We start from the raw sequence: 7,570 nt of genomic DNA, 5'->3' as shown, positions 1-7,570 counted from the left end.
GATATTATTATTAATAAATTGCATCATCCCATCCCTGAAGTCTAACAGATTGCATCACTGCTGCAGGTTAAAGTCTATCACAATTGGTAGTTTGAACAAACGTTAAGCCATTTTTTTCTACATGTTGGATTTGTAATCCTGACTTTCCTCTGAGAGGAATGTCATGAAAAATGACATAATTTTTATAAATTCACTGTCAGAAGCCAGAGCTATAATTATTCTACCATATGCTGCCTGAGACTAGAAGTCTTTCCATGGTTTTACAAATTTAATTGAAGTTTATGTAATCTGTAAACAAAACTTGCATTGTAATTCTCTACTTGAGTTATTTGCTTTCAACTTTATATACAAGGGGATTTTTTATAACCTTCTGTCTTTTTCTTTTTTCCCTGCAGCTTGTTTTATCACACAGAGCAAGGAGTGGATTGAGAATTAGCGTGCTCTCCTGCAAGCTCGCAGATCCCATTGAGGCAAGCAGGAGCTTGTCTGGACGAAGACATGTTTAAAACCCCCTATCACGTTAGACTCTGGAAAATATAGGAGTTTTAACTTCCTTTAAAATGGAATATTAGAAAATTATGGGCAAAATTGTATTTTGTTTAAATGCAGCAAAAATGTTTCTATACATTGTTATTATGTTTCCTCCTGGAGCTGGTTTGGGGGCAAGGCTGAAAGCATCTGTCTTACCCGAGCTCACTTCTATTGGCTTTGCTGTGTCCTCCTGAGTTGAAAAACATGCACATGAGTTAATAAACATGTTTAATCTTTCCCACAGATTTGATTTCTTTTTCTTAAACCACTTTACTCTTTGTCTTGGTTCCCTGGAAAAAGAGTAGAACTTCTGAAAACTACTTTCGTAGTTGGTGGTGGCTTGTCATCTGACAGGACACGGGGAGGGGCGCTCTGGCTGGGCAGGAACAGTGGAAGGCCTGGGCAACTGCAGCTGCTTTGAGCATCCCGGAGCTTCCTACCTGCCTCCTGCGGTGACACACGGAACCACCCAGTGCTGGTGGAGGCTCACCGACTCAGCGCTGATGTTGACGAGTCTGATCAGCCAGGAGGAGACCAACTTCAAAGGATACCTGAGCAGTGCCTGAGTCTCAGGAACTTTGAAGGGGGAACCTACACCGGACATTAAGACGACAGCTGCCATTTTATCTCAGTTTCTTTGCAGCAGTCTCTTTTTTCTTTTCTTTTTTTTTCTTTGAGACAGAGTCTCACTGTGTTGCCTGGGCTAGAGTGCCATGGTGTCATCCTAGCTCACAGCAACCTCAAACTCCTGAGCTCAAGCGATCCTCCTGCCTCAGCCTCCCGAGTAGCTGGGACTACAGGCATGCGCCACCATGCCCGGCTAATTTTTTTCTGTATATTTTTAGTTGTCCAATTAATTTCTTTCTAATTTTAGTAGAGACGGGGTCTCGCTCTTGCTCAGGCTGGTTTCGAATTCCTGAGCTCAAACAATCCGCCCGCCTCGGCCTCCCAGAGAGCTAGGATTACAGGCGTGAGCCACTGCGCCCGGCCCGCAGCAGTCTCAAAACGCACTGTGCAGCTCCACGCCATTCTGAGTCACTTGCTTCAGGGCACAGGCTCCTCTGTGAAGACCTGCCACTAGGTCTGTGTTGACCCCAGCCTGGGAGGCTTGCCAGCGTTTGTTGGATCTGCCACTTCGGAAGGCTATACATCATCCACCACAGGATTGAGGGGAAAAAGAAAAAAGTAAGTATATGAAACTCTTTTATAAAGCTGGTGTTGGGACATAAACTTACCTTGTCAATAATGTTTTCTCTGGCTTTTACCATGTGCAGCCACGGGAGGGGGTGTCCAAATTGCGGTGTTAAGGAAGGACTTGACCTAGCTGTGCAAAATGGGCCTGCCGAGGAGCTGCCTTCCGCTCTCCCTGGGGAGAAGTGGGTTTGTTAAGCAAGGGGACAGGAGGGTGGGCAGGGCGGGAAGCGTCAAGAGTGGTGGAAGAGTCAGGCAGGGGACAGAGAGAAGTGAGGGCGTGGCTGTGCTTGATTCTTGATTCGCACCCACCGTTGCTATGGTGGCCGCCCCGCTGGGCCCCGCGTCCAGGAGCTCAGGAGACGCCGGCCCAGGGGTTGTGTCGGGCTGCTGTGCAGGCCTCCTGCGGCAGGTCCGAAAGCACCAGGGCCTGGCCCCTCAGCCCGTGGCCCTCAGCTGCTCTGGCCGCTCCCCCACCGCCTTCAACTGCACAACACACGTGCTCCTGCAGCAGGCGCAGAGGCAGCTCCTGTGTGCCCCAGCTCAGCCAGCAGAGGGCTCTGAGTTACCTGCTCACTGCTAAGGCGACCTTATTTCTCAGTCCACTCACTGGCTTTTAACTGTGAAAGCTGGCGGTGCAGCCCTGATTGCGTGTTTCGTCGGATGACACAGGGATCCGCAGGGCGAGGTGTGAAGCCACACTAAATCAAAGACAGGGGCGTCACAAAGCTAAATTTGCACATTTACGGAATGGAGAATAGAAATTGGTCAGGAATCTGAAATTCAGTTGTAGATTAGCCAGATGTTTACTTCTTCTTTTAAGAACTAAGCATCCCCTCCCCCCACATGGATACAAATGTACACCCCTCGTGCGGGTCCCCATTGCCTACTACTCTCCAGATGCTTTTTTCCTAGTAGCTTGGCCTATATGTTTTATATCGCTTTACATAAATAGTTTAGTGACTATATGAGCTTTCCTAATTTTCTATTAGTGGTTCATTTCAGTAAGATATTCCTCTCTTATTCTGCTTTGGGGAGTTTATTGGCTCAATACTCTGCACATGGCAGAGACATAACATATATTTCTGTCCATCCATTGCTCATCCTGAGGAATACTGGAGCGGTTTTTACTTTTTAAAAAGTTCCTTTATTATAAAGTTTTATGCTGACTGTAGAAAAATAAGAATAGATAACCAAAAAAGGAAAACCCATAATCTCCCATCCTACATTTTTTTAAACTGGTAGGTAATATATTTTTTCTTATATATATATTTTTTGTTTTTTTTATTATGGTAAAATATATATAACATAAAATCTACCATTTTAACCATCTTTAAATGTATAATTCAATGGTATTAGGTACATTCACAATATTGTGCTGGGCATGGTGGCTCATGCCTATAATCTCAGTGACCTTGGGAGGCTGAGGTGGGAGGATCGATTGCTTGAGGCTGGGAGTTAGAGACCAGATTAAACAACATAGTGAGATTCCCATCTCTACAAATATTAATTAATTAACTTTAAAAAAACCAATATTGTGTACCCATTACCACTATCCATTTCCAGAAATTTTTGTATCATCCCACACTGAACTCTACACTCATTAGACAATAACTCCCAATTCTCCCATCCCCTCATCGCCAGGTAGCATCTAATCTACTGTCTGTCTCTGTACCTCATGTAAGTAGGATCCTGTAACATTTTGTCCTTTTGTGTATGGCTTCTTTACTTAGGATAATGTTTCTGAGTTTCCTCCACGTTATATCAGGTATCACTGCTCCGCTCCTTTGATGGCCGAGTAATATTCCATTATATGGCTACACCACATTTTAGTTATCATTCACCTGATGACGATGTTTGGGTTTTTTTGTCCTTTTGGCTGTTGTGAATGATGCTGCCATGAACATACCTGTACAACAGCCCGCATTTTTGTATGTTTTTCCTGACTTTCTATCATCCATCCCCCTACGTTACAACATGTAATTTACAAACACAGGTTACACTGTAATTTGCTTTCACACTTAATTTGTAATAAAAATTTTTACATCATTAAACATTCTACATAATTTTAATGGTCGCATACATTTCATTAGTATATGAGTATTGAATATAATCAATCCAGTATCATTGGACATTTAGGATGCTTCCCATTTTTTTGCTATTATAAATGACAGATGTAGCTAAATCTTTGTCTATATTTTTAAAATTTTATTTTTCATTGACATATAATAATGGTACATATTTTATCTCTTTTAGAGATGGGATCTCGTTATGTTGCCCAGGCTGGACTTCCCTGGGCTCAAGCAATCCTCTTGCTTCAGCCTCCCAAGTAGGTGGTACTACAGGTACATATCACTGCACCTGGCTTAATATGGTGTATTAATATGGTGTACACATATTTATGGTGTACACAGTGATGTTTTGATACATACAATGTATAGTGGTCAAATCAGGGTAATTAGCATATCCATCACCTCAAACATTTGTCATTTCTTTGTGTTGGAAAATCCTCCCTTGTAGCTATCCAAAAGTCTATTATGAAGTATTGTTAACCATAGTCATCCTACACTGCTGTAAGACACTAGAACTCACTCCTTCTATCTAGCTGTAATTTTGTGTCCCTTAATCAATCTCTCCCTATCTCCCCCCACCCTTCCCAGACTCTAGTAACCACTATTCTACTCTTCTGTGAGATCAACTTTTTTAGCTTCCACATATGAGTGAGAACATGTGGTATTTATCTTTCTGTTCCTGGCTTATTTCACTTAACATAATATCCTCCAGGCTCATCCATCTTGCCATGAATGACAGGATTTCATTCTTTTTATGGCTGAATAGTATCCTGTTGTGTACACATACCATATTTTCTTTATTCATCTGTTGATTCCGTATCTTGGCTACTGTGAATAGCGCTGCAGTCAACATGGGGGTGCAGATATCTCTTTGACAGACTGATTTCCTTTCCTTTGGATGGACACCTAGCAGTGGGATTGCTGGACCATATGGCAGTTCTATTTGTAGTTTTTTGAGGCGCCTCCATGTTCTCCGTAATGGCTGTGCTGATTTACATTCCTGCCAACAGTGTGTAAAAGAGTTCTCTTCCTTCCACATCCTCACCAGCATCTGTTAGTTCTTTGTCCTTTTGATAATAGCCATCCTAACTGGAGTGAGATATCTCATTGTGGTTTTGATTTGCCCTAATGATTAGTGATGTTGAACATTTTATCATCTATATTTCAGCCATTTATGTATTATCTTTTGAGAAATGTCTATTCAGATCATTTGCTCATTTTCAATAGATTGTTTTTTTCCCATTGAGTCATGTTCCTTGTTTATTCTGAATATTAATCCCCTGTCAGATATGTAGTTTGCAAACAGTTTCCCCCATTCTGTAGGTTGTCTTTTCACTCTGTTGGTAGTTTCCTTTGCTGTGCAGAAGCTTTTTAATTTGATATCCCATTTGTCTATTTTTGTTCTTATTGCCTATGCTCTTAATCATAAAATTTTTGCCCGGCCAATGTCCAGAGCATTTCCCCTATGTTTTCTTCTAGAAGTTTTATAGTTTTGGGTCTTACATGTAAGTTTTTAATTTATTCTAAGTAGACTTTTGCATATGGTAAAAGACAGGGATCCACTTTCATTCTTCTGCATGTCGATGTCCAGTTTTCCCAGAACCATTTATTGAAGAGACTGTCCTTTCCCAAATGTATATTCGTGGGGCCTTTGTCCAAACTCATGTTCATATTTTAAATTATTTCCTTGGGATAAATTTCTAGACATTAAATAGCTCCAATAATATTAATAGCAAACGTTGAGTGCTTTTTATGTGACATTTTAATAAACACTTTAGTGATAAATATTACAAATATTTACTGATATTATCTGATTTATACAAAATACTGTTATTTTGCCCCTTTTACAGATGGGACGTGAAGCTTGAGAGGTGGAATCAGAGGTGGCTGTGTGGGCAGGCTCTGTGGCTGTAGGCTCGGATCCTCAGCTCTGAGCGGCTCCATTTGAGGTTCCCCTTTTGTAACTGGGGCTAAAAATACCAACTTCTCTTGAGTGCTCAGACTCATGCATTTAGCTTATGATCAATATTAGTTATTGTAAATGTTGGGGTTTAGCAATTTTATTGGCCCCCATGTTTGTTAATATTTTTGTATGAATTCTATTCTGCTTTTATAGTTTGATTTTTTTCTAGTATATCATTACACTTACAATTATTTTCCTCTTTTTCTTAAAAATATGAAGGTTTTAGTATAGCTGAATTTTCTGTCTTGAAAGGTAATATAAAACTAACCTAAAAATAAAGATACTATACCAACATTTAACCAAAGATGTGTCCAATAGTTTTGTTAAAAAAAACCCAAAAAAACCCTGAGTGTAAACATATGAAATGATGTCAGCTTTATTATTAAGGAAATGCATATTAAAATGATCGTAGCCATGATGCCCAGTGTTGGCTAGGGTGTGTGGAAAAAGGCATTCTTAAACACTCTTGTCAAGTACAAATTGGTACATTCTTTTTCCTGGGCAATTTGGCAAAAAGTATCACAAATTTACAATGCAAACCATTTAATCAATTTCATTTCTAAGACTTGGCCTAAGGGCATAAACAGGTGCCAAACGGTGTGCAGCAGATAGAGGATGTTCCCTGCATCATTGCTTCTAGTAGCAAAGCACTTGAAAGCTGTGCAGCCTGTCAGGGGATGTTGGGCCCCACCCAGATCCCTTTACTTGCTGAAGTCCCTCAGCTTCTGTGAGGGTCAGAGAATTATGTGGGTATGTTATGGGAGGGATGCGGGGGAAGCAGATTCTGGCACTGACAGACTGCTCCAAGAGCGTCCCCGTGGGATCACCAGCAGACCGGAGCTGAGACCACTTTCTTTCTTTTTCTTTTTTTGAGACAGGGTCTCACTCTGTCACCCAGGCTGGAGTAGAGTGGTGTCATCATAGCTCACTGCAACCTCAAACTCCTGGGCTCAAGTGATCCTCCTGCCTCAGCCTCCTGAGTAGCTGGGACTACAGGCGTGGCCACCATGCCTGGCTAATTTTTTCTATTTTGGGTAGAGACGGGGTCTCACTCTTGCTCAGGCTGGTCTCGAACTGCTGAGCTCAAGTGATCCTCCCACCTCGGCCTCCCAGAGTGCTAGGATTACGGGCACCTGCCCCCACTTTCTTTCTCATAGTTTGCTCTCTGCCCTTTCTGCTCCCTTCACCTCACATCTCCTAAGAACATTCCTTTAATAGATGACCTGAACAAGAACCCCCATCGTAGGCTGTGCTTCTGAGGTACGTGATCTATGATAAAGCCATTAAAGATGATTATGTACACCTGTATTCACTGACCTGGAAAGATGTCCATAATGTATAAGAACATATGTTTAAAAAACACAATAGAAAAACCCATGTCAAGCCTCATATTCTGTATGGACTAATATATGATGGAGTGATTTTCTAAGTATGATAATGGTCTTGTTTGTTTCTATATAGGAAAATGTCCTCATTCTTAGAAGATGCATGCTGAAAGGGCAGTGTTTCTGCAATTACCTTCCCAACAGGTTTCCAAAATAAGATTGTGTGTGTGGAGAAGAGAGGGGGGTGAAGGGAGAGACACACATAGCAAACATTGACAGTTGTTGAATATAGTGAAGCAATATCAGGAATTCTAGGAATTGATCTCTCAGTTTTTGTTCCTTGCGTCTGCAGACTTTATATGCTACACCTGCAATGCTGACGTCAGATATTTGTGACAAAGCTTGTTCCACCACGATGGTGAACACTGACCCATGGGTACCATACCATGGGTGTTGGCTCGTGCCACCTACTAGGGCTACATGTGGAC

This window comes from Propithecus coquereli, unplaced genomic scaffold, assembly GCF_000956105.1.
Source record: "Propithecus coquereli isolate 6110/MARCELLA unplaced genomic scaffold, Pcoq_1.0 Scaffold27, whole genome shotgun sequence".
NCBI lineage: Eukaryota > Metazoa > Chordata > Mammalia > Primates > Indriidae > Propithecus > Propithecus coquereli.
This window is presented reverse-complemented; position numbering follows the sequence as displayed.